We start from the raw sequence: 18,395 nt of genomic DNA, 5'->3' as shown, positions 1-18,395 counted from the left end.
ATTACTACTCTAATGGACATTGACTGTGAAAAATACTAATTTCCAAGGGTGCTTCCCTGTACCCTTCTCTATATGATTTTCAAACGTATTTTTATACTCATTTTTAGATAGATGGCTAAGCTTATTGTTAGGCTCACATCCCTAGTGTAGTATTTTAATGAAATACTGATATTGCTCAAATTTTCACATAGAGAGACAAAAAACAAAAATTATAGCCAGCAAGTACAAAATTGACTTAAATATGAATAATGAAAACAATAAGATAGTCTGCAGACACACCACAGCCGTATAAACATTCACTCTGGCATCACAGTGTACAATTCAGACAAACAAGTTATATGTACAGATGTAAAGCCAAATCTGATTTTTGCTGATGTTCAATCTGTGAGATCTCTATGACATGTGATGTCGTCATAGGTGTAAAGAAAAGCCTAATTCTGATAGTAGAATCAAACTGATGAATAATTTCAACATCAATAAGTGGCTACAATCCAGAGAATGTCCGGTGTCAATGGAATAATATTATACACATGTTTTGTTATTCATGTTCTAATTCCATCAGGTGACTCTATGTCCGGTTAGGAGCCTTCTCACTGGGAAACCATTTGCAAAACCAAGCTGAAATTATTGCTTTCATTGGAGGCATCACAGAAATATTTGTTTATTACTTTGAACCGTTAGATATGGAAGGAGCTTGTTACAAAGGCGTCCTACACAGCTCAGCTGCAGGGGCAGCTAATATTCAGCAGTAAAACAGAAAACATTTTGACAACACAAAAAATATTCCATCTATCTTGCACGAAATAAAGCAATGAAAATGTTTTATTTCAAAGCATGCGTTTCAGGCACTAATGCTAAGCAGCCACACATAAAATATGCCATTTAATGCACAAATGCAGGCTATGTTCACATGCATTAAGATATATGATGTAACATTTAATACTGTCAATATTTAACTTAAATATAAAATATTTTAAAGCATTTTAGAAATAGTAAAACACTTATGTTTTATTAAAAGAAAAGTTGATTTGTCCATGTGACATAAGAAAATACAACGCTAAATTAATTGATGCAAATTATTTGTTCATTAGCTTGAAGGTAGCAATCTAAAGATTCAGGCAGACCATCAATCTGTTTTGGCTCCTGTATGAATTTGTATTCTTATTACAATCGATCTGAAATCGGACAAGCAGCCAGATTTTACTGATTGCTTCTTGTTAGTCCGGTCATTCTTAGGGTGGTCTTTTTCCCACTGCTTCTGGGCTTTTGACTATCATTTTTGCTGATTATTTTTGTTTGCTGTAGGACTCTGAGCACTTTACCACTTCTAACCAGTGCTACAGTGCATGTGCTTCTTCTCTTAACATGGTGATAATGGTGTGTTCCCGATTGCCATATTTTTTGTACTGGTAAGCCCCTTGTAAACTGGTGTACCATATAGCCAGGGCCTGAGCATGGAATGCTACTAGTGGGTTGCAGCACTGATTGTGCCATTCACAGAAGTAGCCCTTTCAAACCTTTCTCAGGTCTGCCACTGTGGAGCCTGTGTGTGCAGTTTAATCCCTCTTCAACTGAGCATTTAAAACAACTTGCCAGGCGTTTAAACCTCCCTTTCATTACATATAAGGTAGAGGAGCTGGCCTAACGGCTAGGGCGCTCGACCTCGGACCTGGGGATCTGGGTTCGAGTCTCGGTAACGACCCCAAAAAACCTCCTGTGATTCTGGGCAAATCACTTAATCTCCCCGTTCCTAAAATGAATGCGTGTCCTCATGTAACGTAACTGGTGCTATGTAAAGTGCTCTGATACCCGATTCAGTTCAGGGTCTAGTTCGCGCTATATAAAACTCTGTTAAAAAAAATATATATATATATAAGTCACCCCTAAGGTAGGTCCTAATTATCCCAAGTGACAAGGAGTGATGTAAGTATAAGGTAGGATATGTACCTTTATGTTTTGCATGTTCTGGTATTGACAACCAGCCTGATTTGTTTTTCAGTACTGTGAGGCCTACCCCTCTCATGGACCCACACTGAGAATTCCTTAAAATACTTTAAAGCTGCCATTCATGATCAGAAAGGAGAAGCTATTACATGTTTGATATGTTTGAAATGGCAATTATAAATCCTTTACTGGAGAATTTGGATTTAACATTACTGTTTCAGAAATGCCACTTTTAGAAAGTGGACATTTTTCTGTACTTGCTTCTTTTTGTACCAGCCAGTATGTCTCCAATACACATCTGGGTTGTGTGACAGGTACACTTTGTGCCTTCCCTGTATACAGCCACAAATACATGAAGATGAGGCTCATCTTCATTCTGAAGACTCATCTGCATTCATTTGCATTCTGATGGGCCTTTCTGGACTGGAAGGGGCGAGGTGGATCACAGTTACATCAAAATAGCCTGTGTCCTGTCCTCACACAAAGCACTGATTTACTCCCCAGGGTTAGTCTGGCAGACAGGACTGGGCTGAAAGGGATCCTTGTGCACGTCAGAGAGTTCTTTTTGCAATCACCCCCAAAATCAAAGGCACTTTTGAGTATAAGTACTGGGTCTCTGACCCAAACAAATCAAACACTTATGGATAGGGGCGGTTCCTCCATTGGAGTGTTAAAATCCCCTGAAAACCCTAAAAATTTAAAAATGGTAATTGATTACCATTTTATTTTTCTTCCCCATCACGAACAGAGAGTCAGGACAGGGCCGGTGAGTGACAGCAGCATGCCGCTTAGCAGGGAGGAAGGTGGTTTTGCAAAGTACTGTATAAAGTGCGCAAATCCTTTTTGCAGGCCGTCTTTCGACGGCCAACTACACATGTACACTTTAAACAGCTTCAACCCAGCTGTCTTAAGACAGATGGGTTAGAGCAAGTGTAGGCCTCCAGAGAGCTGTAGAGTGCTGAGTGAGACTGCTCCCTCCAAACAGGATGCTGCTCTCATGCTCCGCCCTGATTGTTCAAGGGAGTTGCTGCTTCCAGTTTGGACAGTGAGAAGAGGACTGGAGCGGAGGATGTTTTGTTCAGGTATGTTTTTATTATCTTTATTCTGTTTTGCTTGCACGCACACCCCCACGTAGATGCCAGCCGCCAATGCTTCTGGATCTTGAACAGAACCTCTATCAGAAGGACTGCTGTGCTTCTTAAAGTACTCAACCCCACTGCTTTTCTGGAAGGACTGCTTTTCTGCCTGTTGTCTTGCTGCCTGCTGCTCCCTGACTATACTGGAAGGACTCTGGCTTCTCTCCAAGTGATCTCCAATGGCTTGCTGACTTGCCTCCTGTTTTCTGAAGACTCAGGGACACAAATGACTTCCTACAATTCTGCTGGAGATGCTGGATTCAGCCTTCTGTGAGTCCTACCCTTGCCTAAGGTGCCCCTTTCAAACTAACTCTGGGCCTCAGAAGTGGGTACTGCAGCTGCTTTCATCACTTAGAGCTCCCAGCCCTCTCAAGCTTTTGGGCTCTTCAGGACTGCGAAAGGGCCCGTTCACACTGGGACTGCGCCGTTCGCTCGTAGGATAAGTGCAAGCTGCCACAGCATTGTCTCCTTGCACAGCCAGCATTGCCGTGTGTCACCTCGAGGCCCATCTGCCATCCGCAATGCCCAGCCCACTCTTTGTGCCAGCAGAATCATCACTGGCAGCACTCTACTTACTCCCAGCAACCATCTTCCCTGCCAACGGGGAACATTGCTCAACTTGAGAAGGTAACACTTCAGCTGGAACTGTTTGGAACTGTATACGACCCGTGCCTCTTCGCGGTAGTCCTGAATTTTTGGATTTACCCTGGTCTAGCGCGACCTAAAGTTACCTCTTATCGCTATTGACTTTTAAGCACTGTTTTTGGTATATACTTTCAAAATTCATAACTCCGGTTCTACTTATTGGGTTTTTGTCATTTTGATCTTGTTTTTTTCATAAAAATATAATCTAGATTTTTAACCCTGTATGGAGTAGTTTGTTCTCTGCATTACTATGTGTGTGTGTCGCACAAATACTTTACACATTACCTTTGTAGATAACCCTGACTGCTTTGTGCCACGCTACCAGAGGGTGGGCACAGGTTATCTTATTGTGTATCTAGCTTCCCCTGACTAGAGTGGTGTTTTCTGCCTGGCTTGGGTGCATACTTCAACCAATCAGGAATCCCATTTCTAACATTTATCACAATAGCAAGTATTTTAAAATGTTTACATGAGATACAAAGAAAATAGCTTGCTTTTATCTGAAAGTAGTCTTGTAATATATTTGATTATCTGTAACTAGAAGTCCACTATATTGCTAAAAAGACCTTAAATAACTTCTAAGTCCTGCTGCCTTTGATTGATCCCAGTTAATTTTCAAAATGTCTGATTTAAATTGTTTAAACATCAGATTAATTATATAGACTTAGATCGGTTGAAATATTGGCACAGACTTAGGCAAAATAATAATCTTTATTAGATTTTTAGACATTAGAACATTTGCTGTTTAGCCACTATTTTAGAACCTTCTTTTGCACAGGATTATAATTTAGGGGAAAAGTTTGCCTTATTTGGTCAGCATCAAAATCATGATGACCTAATAACATGAGCTATGGTGAAAGATACAATAATCGTCATAACTAATAAAATCTTCCACCAAGTAGTTTGGAATTTATTGGTTGCTATAACTTTCACCTAGTCAGAATTTTGCTCCGAAAATGGGGCATGATATTGGCACCAATAACTCTATGTCCCAGTATTTATCAGGTTTTTTCCAGCCATTAAATGTCAGTAGATTTCACCTGTCGAAATGTAACTAGAGTACAATCATTATGCTGGGTGCGGTGAACATCACACCATTCATAGCTGATATCCTTAAGCAAGCATGTGTTTAGCAAGTGGCACCAATTTAAAGGGGCACTAGTAATCAGGCCACTAGTATACTGAAATGCGTTTTTGAGTAAAGAAAATGTATGATCTGTAAGATTATGATTAGTCTAGAATATTTTTGGAAATATTACTAATAACCTGACTTCATTTCTTGTGTAAAGTATTAGAGAGAAAGGAAAAGCTTAACCCCTTGGGCGCGGCCGTGATTCTGCGTCTGTGCGGCCGTTTTAATGAGTGGGCGGGTTCATGACGGCCCCCAGCCATCATCAGCACACGCCCATCGTGATGCATGACAGCTGGGGGCCGTCATCAGCATGGAAAGGGTTAATTCACCCGTCACCCTTAATCAGAAAATACCATGTCAGGGATTACATGAGAATAAGTGATGTGGTCAGTTGGTTATAGTTTTTATGGAGCTAACATATGCACCACTCGTTAATACTTTTGTTGCCATACTGATGTATATGTATGTCATGAACAGTGCCCCAAGGATGCCCTTTTGTTGTATATATAGATCACTATATATATTTGGCATCAGGTTTTTTTTTCATTTATTATTTGTCCATCGGATGGGAGACAACATTCTATTGGCGGTGGGGGAGAAAGAAGGGCATTTGCTGTTCCCTGATATCTGGAAAACTCACTATTTAAGCAGTGTGGTGCACACTTCTGCGGTACCTCTTTGATATGCGTTTGAGATCGCAAGTGACATCATACACCTATTGGTCTGAAAGGTATTTTCTAACCCTCCCCAGGACCTTAACCAGAATCAGACGGGTGGGAAGGCCATGAGAGGGGCTACGTTCTCTTGTTAGCACTTCAGCTTTCTTAGCCATATCCACTTCCTATTCCAGTTTTTATATAAGTGGGCATGAAAAGGGTGGGACAGAGAGTAAGAGCATACTCCATATCACCATTACTCAGATCAAAGAAAACAAACAAACCTGGAATGGCAATTGGAAGGACAGAGACTAAGATTGATCCTAGAACTTCAATTTCCAAACCATATTTATTGAATAATTTTTTTCATTGCAGAGGACATCTTCGGACTCTAATAATGCGTCTCTGCCCATGTTTGGATAGATCTTTCCTCCCACAGTGCATGACAAGAAGGAAGAAGTATTGTGAGAGGAAGGTATTGTGTGTCTATGCCCCAGCAAGGAGAAAGAGAGTGTGTGAAATTCTTTCTTGTTCTATGAAAATAAAACAGTGCCTTGCTGGGCACATGCCCATTAACAAGAAAAAATCTAAATTGTGTCTTCTCCTTGCTGGGGCACAAAGAAACATCTCCTTATTCTTTTTTGCATTGTGAGAGAAAGGAGCAGTGTGGCTGCAACATAGCAAGTAGTTAGATGTTGTTCAGATTTTTTGTTAATCTAAGAAAATAGACATTTCCCATTTGTGTGCTTTATGTATTATATGTCATTTTCAAATGTGCCCAAGAATTTGAATTTATTGATAGGAATCATTTGAGCAATTCCAAGTTCTGGATAACCCATATGCCAGGGTAGGTTTGTAAGAAAAGCATTTTTTGTGAATACTTGATTGTAATACGATCCAAAAGTATAAAGGAATGCAATAGATAATTCCAAATGTCCTGTCCACTTGCATTCCCACACTTCTCTAAGTTAAAACAGTACTCAATAAGTGTATGTGTCTCCATTGTTGGAGACAAAAGAGGACCAAGAATTGGTGTAAAGTTCCTAAGGTCCAACTCCATCTCATTTAGGTTTCTTTCTTAGTTCACATAGGCCCCCATCTTCCTCAATTAAGACAATGGAAGTCGCCATATTCCCTGAGCTATGCAGAATCATTGTCATGTCTGCCTTTAAATACAGATGTCGCCAGACCATATCTTTCTAGGAACTATAATAGTGTCAAGCTCTTCAATTAATGACATAGATACAGCAGCTAATGCGACATTCATCTGGGTCAAATGTCTACTTCTCATCATGTCAAGGTTAAATAAGAACACATACAGACATATAACCAAAACAATGTAGTTTGAATTAACTTCCTTTTGCCTTTATTTGTATATGGTAATGTCTGGGATGCATACCTTGAGGCACATGATCTATTTTAGAAATTGCTAAACTTATGTCAGAAATTTCAATTTAAAGTTCTAGATGATAAGTATATACAATTGGCTCCTTTTATGAGAGGTCCTTTGCCGAGATTATCACCAGTGAAACTGGCAGAGATGGTTTTACCTGCTGCCAGTGCACTTCGCAGTTGCTACATTTTGCCTAAAGCTGATAAAGCCAAGTCGCGGAGGAAGACTGACTACCTGCTGCCGCAGTGGGTGTTTACCCTTCACATGGAACACTGTCTTCATGCCTCACTGATGAAGACCGCCTTTGCTGTCAACAAGATATGCAGTGTGTCTCTCCTCCCTAAGAAACTCTAGACGGCAAGTTACTCTGCTTTTCATGCTCTCATAGTATAGCACACAGAAGTAGGCATTAGGATGTTAGGTTTTACATAGTAATTTAAATGACTTTTTAATATTGCTAGAAATGTTCCGTTTATTCTCGTTATTGATAACGTGTCCTGGTTCTGTTCTTAGAATATTCTTTGTAGTTGTTTTACATGTACTGAGAAACAGATGTTTCCCGTAGCAATAAATACTTTTACCATACGAGTCCAATCTTCTTAGTTAAATGTGTGTGATACTGTGAATCATGACATAATGTTTGTTGCTCTTTCCACTGTGCCCCCGGTCCGTTTATGAGATTGTAAGTAACCCAAAAGTAATACTTCTATGTCAATTATACATTGAATATTGTTCTGCAGGATCACAATAACTTGTCTTTCACATTCATCGCTGGTGCATTGAACCAATTTCACCCATGTCACCCGTGGGTGGGAAGGCACCATTTGTTGAGTTACGCCAAAGTCGTCATTTACACAACAGAATGTGGCATGAAACATGCATAGAAGTTTGGAATTAGACAGATTTTTGGTTTGTTGGTAGCACCAGTCTTTGAGCCCTGGGTCGATGGGTGTCCAGGGAAATCTACTAACCACAGACATTTTTGACACCCAGTTGAGTTCAAGGTATCATAGCTTGCAAGGATTACAGAACTTTTATCACCCAAAATGTCTTGACCCCTTCCCCAGGGCCTGTTGTTAAATTAAAGTGGAGGACATGTGGTCCCTCTCCCCAAGCTTGCAAAGGCTCCAGGGACATCATCGCTCACGGCTGATTCAAATTTAAGAGGAGTGGGATGTGCAGTCTCTGTCCTCGACACTGCAAAGGGCCTTGAGACATGAACTACCAGGGGTAAAAATAGTTAAAAAGGGGAGGGGAGAACACACACCTCAGCCTCATAAGGCCCTGGGGACCCCACAAGCCAGGGCCATCTGAAAAGATGTGTGCAGGGGAGGCACTTTCCGGTACACAGTTTCCCTACCTGCAAAAGGAGCTGACACCTGTTTGATCCCGGCCAGGCAGGAGCAGCCCCCTCCTCTTCATAAAGTAATTTTCCCTAAGGGGTTGGGATCCCTGGGGCACAAAAAGGGCTCATGGAGGGGAGCTGTGTGGCCCTTCCTCTTTTTATAAATAAAGCTGCCCAAGGGGATAGGGTCCCTGGGGCCCAACGGTGACTCAGGGAAGTGGGCAGCAGGCCTGCCTCCCTATTATTAAGTAAGCATCCTTGATGATGGTGACCTTGGGGCTCAATAGATGCCAAGAAAACGTGGGATGTCCCAAAATCCAAACACCTCATGCATTTTCTATAAAACATTTTGGTAACGTGATATCACAGAAACTGCTGAAGAATTACGCAATTTCTCAGGAAACTACATCTTGGTCCTGAAAGCATGCTTTTGTGATTTGGTGTAAATCCGTTCAGCAGTTTTTGACAAATTAGGGACCAAAAATATTTGCATATCTAGGCTATTGGGTTTGAGGGACTCTCCCAAAAAGTAGAGCACTCTGATTGGCAAAGGTATCTTTTTTCCCTTGAGCCAACTCACTCCCACTGGAGTAAGGCTCCCACAGGAGTGAGTGCTCTGAATGTTGCAGACAGCTACAACAGGACCTAGGAACTTATTCCTGCATGCAGTTGAATTAATAACACAACTATAAGGGGGCAGGGTAGTGACATCCTACCCAATAGGCCATTTGGGCAGGTCCCAGAGGGTTTCCCTTTCAGGCCAAAACAATAGTTGTTTGTTAAAAACAAATACCCCCGGGACTCCCATGGGATTGGGGCTTTTAAAATAAATTTAACTGAAAATGCCGACTGATGTTTAAGATTTTAATAATTAGACCCCTGGGGTGGGTCAGGGCCTAGGACTATTTACTTAAAATATTTAAGGAGGGGAGAAGAGTGAAAGCCCTTCCTGAGCCAGTCCCAGGGACCCCATCCAGCAGGCCACATGTTATCATCAAATCATTGTTAGGTTATAAAACCCTCATAGTAAATAAAAACTGTAAAAATCTAGGACATAGCAAAATGCATTAGCAAAGAAATAAAAAAAGGAGATATCTATCTATCTTTATATATATATATATATATATATATATATATATATATATGTATATATATATATATATATATATATATATACATAAAAATGTATATATATATATTCATTGAAAAAACCATAGGTTTCACACACGTTATAGTTAGGAATTAGCATTTAAAAAACCATGCAAATTCATTGAAAAAACCCTAGTTTTCACACGTCATAGTTAGCTGAACATTACTCTCATACAAAACCTTTGAAATTCCTCCGTTATAGTTAGCTCAGCTAACTATAACTTGCGCGCCCGCAATGCACTGCTGATGATGTCACATATAACATCACTCATGACATGGTCAGTGACATCACTGATGACATCTCAAATGACATCACTGATGACATCACTGATGACATCATCCACTGAATGTGTGTCTTTCTGAAAAATAAATATTTTTATATATGTATATCTAAAGGTCGATGGAAGAATAAATGGGTAAATAAGTGTCTAAATGGATGTTTTTTTTGTAAATTTAATTGTATAACTCACTTATTAAGTGTATCTTAGTGAATACATGTATTAGCGAGTAATGTTTAAATATGTAAATATCTGTATCAGTGTCTCACTTTGTGTATAAGTGGCTACATGGGTTGGTGAGTAGCTACACGAGTGTCTATATGGGTTATTAGTTGGTTTTTTGAGTATCAGAATGAGTGTCTGTATGGTTTGGTGGCGGGTATTACTTAGGGCACAGATGCATGAATGACTGACTCACTGTTTGTATGTGTTTTGAAGACAGCATGTGTGCAGGACTGCACGGGTGGATGAATGTGTGTATGGGTGTGCTAGTGAGTGAATGACTGCCTCAATAGTGTCTTTATACGTGAGTACATATGTTTTAAACAAGTATGTGAGAGTATCGATGTATATAAGTAAGGATATATGACAGTGACAGATTCAAAAAGTTCCTGTATAAATAAGTATGTGTTTCTATCACTGATTGTTTAAGAGAGTAAGTATGTGTACGTTTCTGTAAAAGTAAGTGTAGTGGTGTGTGTATAGCTGTATATGCAAACAAATGGAAGTTTATTTGCATGTGTGAGTATGTGTGTGAGTAACTGTATGGATGAGTGTCGGTGTGTAACGGTATTTATAAGTATATGAGTACATATGATGAGTGAGTACATGTATAAGTGACTATATAGAACTGTTGGTGAATGAGTGCATTGGTATGTAGATGGCGGAATTACTTAATAGGTTGTTGGTAAGTGGTATTGGTATCTCCATTTTTAAAAAATGTTTTACTTTCTATTTCTGAAGGTGTGTATCAAAGGTTATATTACGCCAAAAGGAGGTCTGCCATTCTTTCACAATGATGATATCATCAGTGATGTCATTAGTGATGTCATTTGAGATGTCATCAGTGATGTCATGAGTGATATCACTGACCATGTCATGAGTGGTGTTATATGACGTCATCAGCAGTGCATTGCGGGCGCGCAAGTTATAGTTAGCTGAGCTAACTATACTGGAGGAATTTCAAAGGTTTTGTATGTGAGAAATATTCAGCTAACTATGACGTGTGAAAACTAGTTTTTTTAAAAATAAATTTGCATGGTTTTTTAAATGCTAATTCCTAACTATAACGTGTGTGAAACCTATTGTTTTTTCAATGAATTTGCAAGGTTTTTTAAATGCTAATTCCTAACTATAACGTTTGTGAAACCTATGGTTTTTTCAGTGAATTTCAAAGGTTTTGTAAATGATAAGTTATAAATGTATTAATTATTATGTCTTTCTTTTTATACAAATTTCTTATATTTTTAATATAAATAGTTGTATGTATTTCATATTCTTATTATAAAATAATAACAAAACTAAATTGCAAAGTCATTTTTGGATTAATTATTGCTTGACTTCGGTTGCAAGTATAACACAACTCCAGCAATGCTCTGGGGCCCTATGCTCACAAAGCTGTATCAATCCTTACACCTGCTTCAAGCATGTGCAAGGTTTTGACGCAGTATAAGCTCAAAAGTGACTGAATGAAATGTTATACATTTCACTCAGTCACTTTTAGGAGGCGTTGCTGCACCCCCTTCTGCACAGGAAAGCCTCTTCTGGCGCAGGGCTTTACAATGTAATGCACCCTCCAGATGCGTCACATTGTTAATAGCACACACCATGGCACATCTTTTGCACCACCGCTGTGTCACAAAAGTGACGCAACGGCTGTGTAAAAGAGGCACAAGGGGATTGTAAATCCGCCCCTAACACATACAAATTCACCCAGGCAGTTTCACCAGCAGCGCAAATTGAAGCATAGACTTCTAACATATTTACAATCAAGTGCTTCGCACATACAGTATACTATAGGTAAACACCTTATAGATTTATGCTGTAGCACTTCGTTATAGCTCTGCACTTTCACATTCTCCATACACTAGTAATATATTCATTCATTCATTTATGAACTACACATTAATTCTGACAAACTTTTACACACTAACATAGAAATATAGTTCTTTATTTGACCAGTGAAGGTAGTTCTAAAAAGAACTGTTTTTTTTGTTTTGTATTTTTTTTGTGTGTTCTCAACAAATTCCAAGCGGAACAAAAGAATGAAAAAAACAACTAATGTCGAGGACAGCAATGATCCTGTATCCAGTGTTTCATCAGGTCTATAGACTGTTCCCCATAACACAAACGTTTATTGCAATAAATGCAAAGAATTTTAACCTTAGCAAAGTCAGAATCAATATGTGGGTGTGGACTGCTTGCTGAAAATGCTGCCGCAGTTGATGTGCTTGGTGCAGCAGCAGGTGGGTTCTCGTGCAACCTCCGTCTTTCAGCTCGAGCAAAGTTCTTGTGGTGCATGTTCTTCACGTGTCGCACCTTTTTTGCTGTGCCAAAAGAGTATTTTTTACATGGATCACCCCTTGAAAGAGTTCTTTGGCAAATTTTACAGGTTACATTTGCAGCATTAACCTTTTTTTGACCTTCTGGAAAAGTGAAAAACTTCCAAATTAGAGCTTCTTTCCTCTTCTTTGGAGCTTCTTCAGGAATTAAATATTCCTCTGAAGAACTGCTGGAAGATGACTCCATTGCTCTTATTATGGTGATCTTCCTTCTATTTGAGAAGATTCTCACAACACATGCTTCTTCTTAGAAAGTCAAAGTCGAATAATTATAATGGGACGCAACTTTCAACACTCGCAATAGGAAAAGTTACGAACCAATCAAATCTCTACTTTTAAAGTCACATGGCTTTGCATACGCTTATGATGCGCTTGCGCAGCTCTTTCAATACGAGTACGCATGATGTTCTACCGCGATTTGTGTAATTCTTTTTAAAAGTAATATAGGATTATTAAAAGTATTTAAAAAAATCATAGTTATCCCAAAAGTCTGCTCTTAGTATCTACATTAAATACATACATGTTTTAAACCAAGTAGAAACATTGTCCCCTTTCGCGTACAGAACGCCGTACATGACGTCACACCGAAGCTTTAATGCAACGCGTAACGTCAAAGCATATTCGTACCGTATGTGCGGGTACAGTATGATAAGCAGTACAAACTATGGTGCGATCACCCTCTCAGTGACAAATCAGACCTCAGGGCGCACTAAGGACAATGATTAGAAGTGCTGACTCATTCCAGATCCGATTCTGGGCCTGCCTCTGCGTACATTATAACACCGCCCCCATCTCTCTCTGTTGTTAATGGTAAGTGCAAACACTCATACTTGCACATGCGTGGTGCACGCCCGCCCACACTACCCACATGCCACCACCTAGCATGCTTGCTATCATTTAGCCTGGAAACCAATACATTACCCAATGGCATGTCCCCCAGGGCCATTATTCTTGCAGACCGTGAAAACGCTACCAATGACGGCCCTGGCCTTGGTGTGATCAGCTCCCGTGGTTCCCATATAATGCAGGCACTGACGTGAATACGCTCTCTTTTGCCTGCCTGTGCTGCGATGACAGACAGACTGTCGAAAACACCCCAGACTCAGCAAAACCGCAGCCTTTCAAGACACGACAAAAGACGACAGAAGCAAAGGTAAGAGAAGACGTCACAACATCAGCCTCCACTGTAAATTGTATATACATAATGCTATTTTTTTATCCTTCATATGGCTTTCCTACCCCTCAATGGTTTTAAATTGTACTTACATAATTGAAATATTTCTTTATAAGTCACAAGGTCCTATACACCTCTAATCTTAAACATTTTGCGTGCATACATTTCTGTGTCGTATTTCTGTACTACGCCACGTGCTTAGGCCTCTATTATTATTAATTGTGCGTCCATGATACTATTTTCTGTTCTGCGTCAGGAGGCCGTCCCAGGACTCTATTAACTTATTCATCTTCCTTTGTTTGCTGGAGCAACAACAGTCTTAACTACGGAATATTAAGAACCCACATTAAAATTCACTTTTGATGGTAGTTACGTAACTCAGTTTACGATGACTAATCAAAATGTCCTTTTGTTACCTTCACCAAACATCGTTCAGAAGCAACCACGGCCTATCGAGCAAGAGCAATGGAATTCTCCGCAACTTATTGAATATACTTTGACGTATAGGCAGACTTCAAGTCGAATGGTGAACTCCGGTGGCCGCACTCTTTATACAACGTAAGCACAGCACCCTAGATCTACAAAGCCTTCATAGCAATGCATTAGAAATAAGTCGCCATAACGGGCGTCAGTAACGCAGTAGGCACTTCATATAGACTCCACTTGAACGCGGCACTATAACAACTGAAATATACCAGGTACACTGCACTCTTAAAACTGTACTGTTAGCTTTATTTGTGAAATGAGAGGGCCATATCATCAACCCTTGGCGACAAAATTATCGCCACTTTATCGGCAGCAAACTGCCGCTAAAGTGGCCATATTAGGTTTGATAATATGCTCTATGGAATTCCAATCGAAGCTCATGTAAGATGTGAAGGACATCTGACATTAGCTTCGATTGGAATTCCATAGAGCATATTATCAAACCCATTATCGCCACTTTAGGGACACTTTCCTGCCGATAAAGTGGCAATAATTTTGTCACCCAGGCTTGATATTATGGCCCAGAGTGCGTAGTGTACAGCAGCTTCTCTGTAAAATCTATAATTACCTCCAAGCAGTGACAACAGATAGGTTACAACAGTCTGACAAACAGATCCACAACCTTATTACGCCACTTTTGAGTCACTTTTAACATGGGTAAAGTGATGCAAGGAGCTAGTAAATCTACGTCTGGTTCAACAAAAAATCTCAACTCCAGACTCTGCGACACAGTTTTAATGTTGTTTTCTCGCTCTCTCACTCTCTGTGACATCATTTCTCTTTCTCTCTTAAACTTAGACACTGCTGTCTGCTTGGACGTGTAGAAGATCTGCTCAACTTAAGTTGTCAACTCCACTTCCTAATGTGTTTGGCGCAAAGTTTACACAACAGTAAGCACAGAGGCCTAGATCTACAAATCCTTCATAGGAATGCATTAGAAATAATTCGGCATAAATGGTGTCAGTAATGTAGTAGGCACTTCCATATAGACACCATTTGAACGCGGCACTATAACAAGTAAAATGTACAAGGTACACTGCACTCGTAAAACTGTAGTGTTAGCTTTATTTGTGAAACGAGAGAGGGCCATATTATCAACCCTTGGCGACAAAATTATCGCCACTTTATCGGCAGCAAACTGCCGCTAAAGTGGCCATAATAGGTTTGATAATATGCTCTATGAAATTCCAATTAAAGCTCATGTTAGATGTGAAGGACATCTGATTGAGCTTCGATTGGCATTCCATAGAGCATATTATCAAACCCATTATCGCAACTTTAGCGACACTTTCCTGCCGATAAAGTGGCAATAATTTTTGCCGACCAGGCTTGATATTATGGCCCAGAGTGCGTAGTGTACAGCAGCTTCTCTGTAAAATCTATAATTACCTCTGAGCAGTGACAACAGATAGGTTACAACAGTCTGACAAACAGATCATCAACCTTATTACGCCACTTTAGAGTCACTTTTAACATGGATAAAGTGATGCAAGGAGCTAGTAAACCTACGTCTGGTTCAACAAAAAATCTCAACTCCAGACTCTGCGACACAGTTTTAATGTTTTCTCTCTCTTACTCTCTGTGACATCATTTCTCTATCTCTCTTAAACTTAGACACTGCTGTCTACTTGGACATGTAGAAGATCAGCCCACTTGAAGTTGTCCATCCCAGTGGCTGCAGTGTTTGGCTGCAAGGTTTATACAACGGTAAGCACAGAAGCCTAGATCTACAAATCCTTCATAGGCATGCATTAGAAATAAGTCGCCATAACAGGCATCAGTAACGCAATAGGCACTTCCATATAGACACCACTTGAACGCGGCACTATAACAGAACAGGAATATACGAGTCACACTGCACACGTAAAACTATAGAGTTACCACAACTTGTAATGCTTCAGCTCATTTACTCACATCTACATAATTCTAAACTCTAATTTTCTTTTTTCTTTTGCAGATTACCAATCGGACACCTTTTGGAATCCATTTCACAAATTCTTTATAACATTGTTTAAGTTATTTTGCCTGTTCTAATATAGTTATAATTGAGTTTCGTTTATATTTATTGTTTAATAAAAGTTAATTAAAAAAAACTACATACTTCTTTTATTTTGTGGGGGAGGGGTATGACGGTCCACAATAATAATAATGTTGAAATACTATAGTAAGATATTCAAGACTAGGATTGAAAACTACTGAGTTCTAACTAACTGATATAATAAATACAACGGTGAGAAACTACTACAATGGCGGTGGACGGAGTACGTAATCAACGTTTGGCGCCTCGGCACTACCTTTCAAATAAATATATAAAAAATATCACTATTAATACTGTACATAAGTACAGCACCGGATGAATCACACAAACCGGGAAAAGAAATCGACAGGTTTACTAACTGATATAAAGAAAGGTTTGCTTGTTGAACTTGAAGAAAAAACTTCGAAACGACGCTGAGCATGCGAAGAGAGTACAACTGCTACACCAAAAAAAAGGAAAGCTTTACATACAAAAGGCGATACATTATCACCGCTTTTATGGACAGGAAACTGCCAATAAAGCGGCGATAATGTGCTTGATAATAGGCCCTTGTAACTTTCCATAGCAGCCCAGGTTCTGATCCTAACCTAGGCTGCTATGGTTATTCACAAGTACATATTATCAAGCCCATTATCTCCGCTTTATCGTCAGTTTCCTGCCAATAAAAGCGACGATAATGTATCTCCTTTTGTTGATAATATGGCCCATTGCTCTCTTTTTTTTGACCAGTAAACTTAGGTGCATATTATCAAGGACCGGTGTTAAAATTATCGCTGTTTTATTGGCAAGAAACTGCCGATAAAACGGCGATAATGAGCTTGATAATACGGTCTTGTTATTTCCCAGAGAACCCCATGTTAGCACCAGAACATAGGCTTCTATGGGAATTAAAAAGGACATATTATCAAGCCCACCCTCCCAACATTAATAAAAAACTCCAGACAATGCAGATACCCGGAGCCGGAAGGTCATTTTACATATCACTGCCCCAGAAAGGTGGCGTTCCCCGCGACGTGTACGGGGACAGAGAGAGAGAGCTCAAAACATATATTTTTTAAAAAGACCCGAGGGGTGCCGCTCCCCGAGACTGCGGGGAGTAGGACCGTAACCCCCCCGCATACTTCAAAATAAAACCAGAGGAGTGCCGTTCCCCAGTGCTCGGGCACCTTACAAGCCCCCATTATGCAGAAAAATTGCCCCCGTAATTTACCCCCCGGACCTAATGAATAAAACGGACTTCTACTTTTTTTTTCACCTTTTCCACCACGTACAGGTACTGCATGAGTACCCCTACATTTTTTATTTAAAAAAAATAAAAATTGACCCTAAACATCCATGCACGACCCCCTGAGCAAGCCTAGAGGGTCAGAATATCTCTACCCTACCCCCTTCCTTTATTTCTCAACTTTGTTTTACTGTTTTCTTGTGACTCGGTTCTAGCGAGGCACAAGATGGCCGCCAACACTTCCTGGTTTTGAGTGTTGACAGACAGTTCACAGCCAATCAGCATGCAGCTCGTGCTCGTAATTGAATAGATTTCAGTACACGTACTGAACTCCGACTCTAGATATCGCTATGATTTTACTTGCAATTTTCTCAGAAACTACTGAACGGATTTACACCATTAAACAAAAAGCAAAATCTGCGAACAGAAATCTACCTCTCTGCCAAATTTCGTGTAATCCCGTTCAGCCGTTCGGGCTGTAGCCCTGGCTAAAGGTCCCTATGGAAAATTGCATGGGGAAAACACGTTTTGGGACCCCCCTTTTTTCTCGGCCCCCACTTGACAAATCACCCTCAAACTTTCAGAGAAGGAGCGGAATCGAGCAGGCCATTTTCTTGGAGAAATTCACAAAGATTCGTCCACCGGCGCCAAAGTTATTCCAAATAGAATGTTGTGGATTTCCTATGGAAACTAGGTCATAACTGTAACTACCTACTGGCGACCGCCAGTAGGTAATATATTCATGCTCCAAGGTTGCCCACCGCATTATTCTAACATTCAATAGACAACACTTAGAGCTTAGGAAGATTTTCTACAGGAATTGGAACCTGGTAAGGGAGACCCAGTGATTGGGAACCTGGTTGCTAACAAACCGGCACTCACATTTAGAAAGTCTCCTTCTATGGGTAGTTCTCTGGTGAGTAGCAGCCCTGAAGTGGCTACTCCCAGTACTTGGATGGCTTTGAGTAAGGGATTTAGGAAGAGTCCCAACTATAAAGCATGCCGGTTTGGGTGTAATAAAACCCATTACATCAGTCCGTTCAAAACTGAACCCATCTTGATTACGAAGAGACTGACATGTAAAACCGAATATGCAGTCTATATGCTGGAATGTCCGTGTTGGTTAAGGTATGTTGGTAGTACCAGGTTACCTGCCCACAAGCAGATACTCTAGCACATTAGGGCCATTACGGGCAAAGATCAGGCCTACCCTGTCACCAGGCATTTTGAGCA

This window comes from Lissotriton helveticus, chromosome 4_1 (assembly GCF_964261635.1).
Source record: "Lissotriton helveticus chromosome 4_1, aLisHel1.1, whole genome shotgun sequence".
In the NCBI taxonomy this organism is placed as follows: domain Eukaryota; kingdom Metazoa; phylum Chordata; class Amphibia; order Caudata; family Salamandridae; genus Lissotriton; species Lissotriton helveticus.
This window is presented reverse-complemented; position numbering follows the sequence as displayed.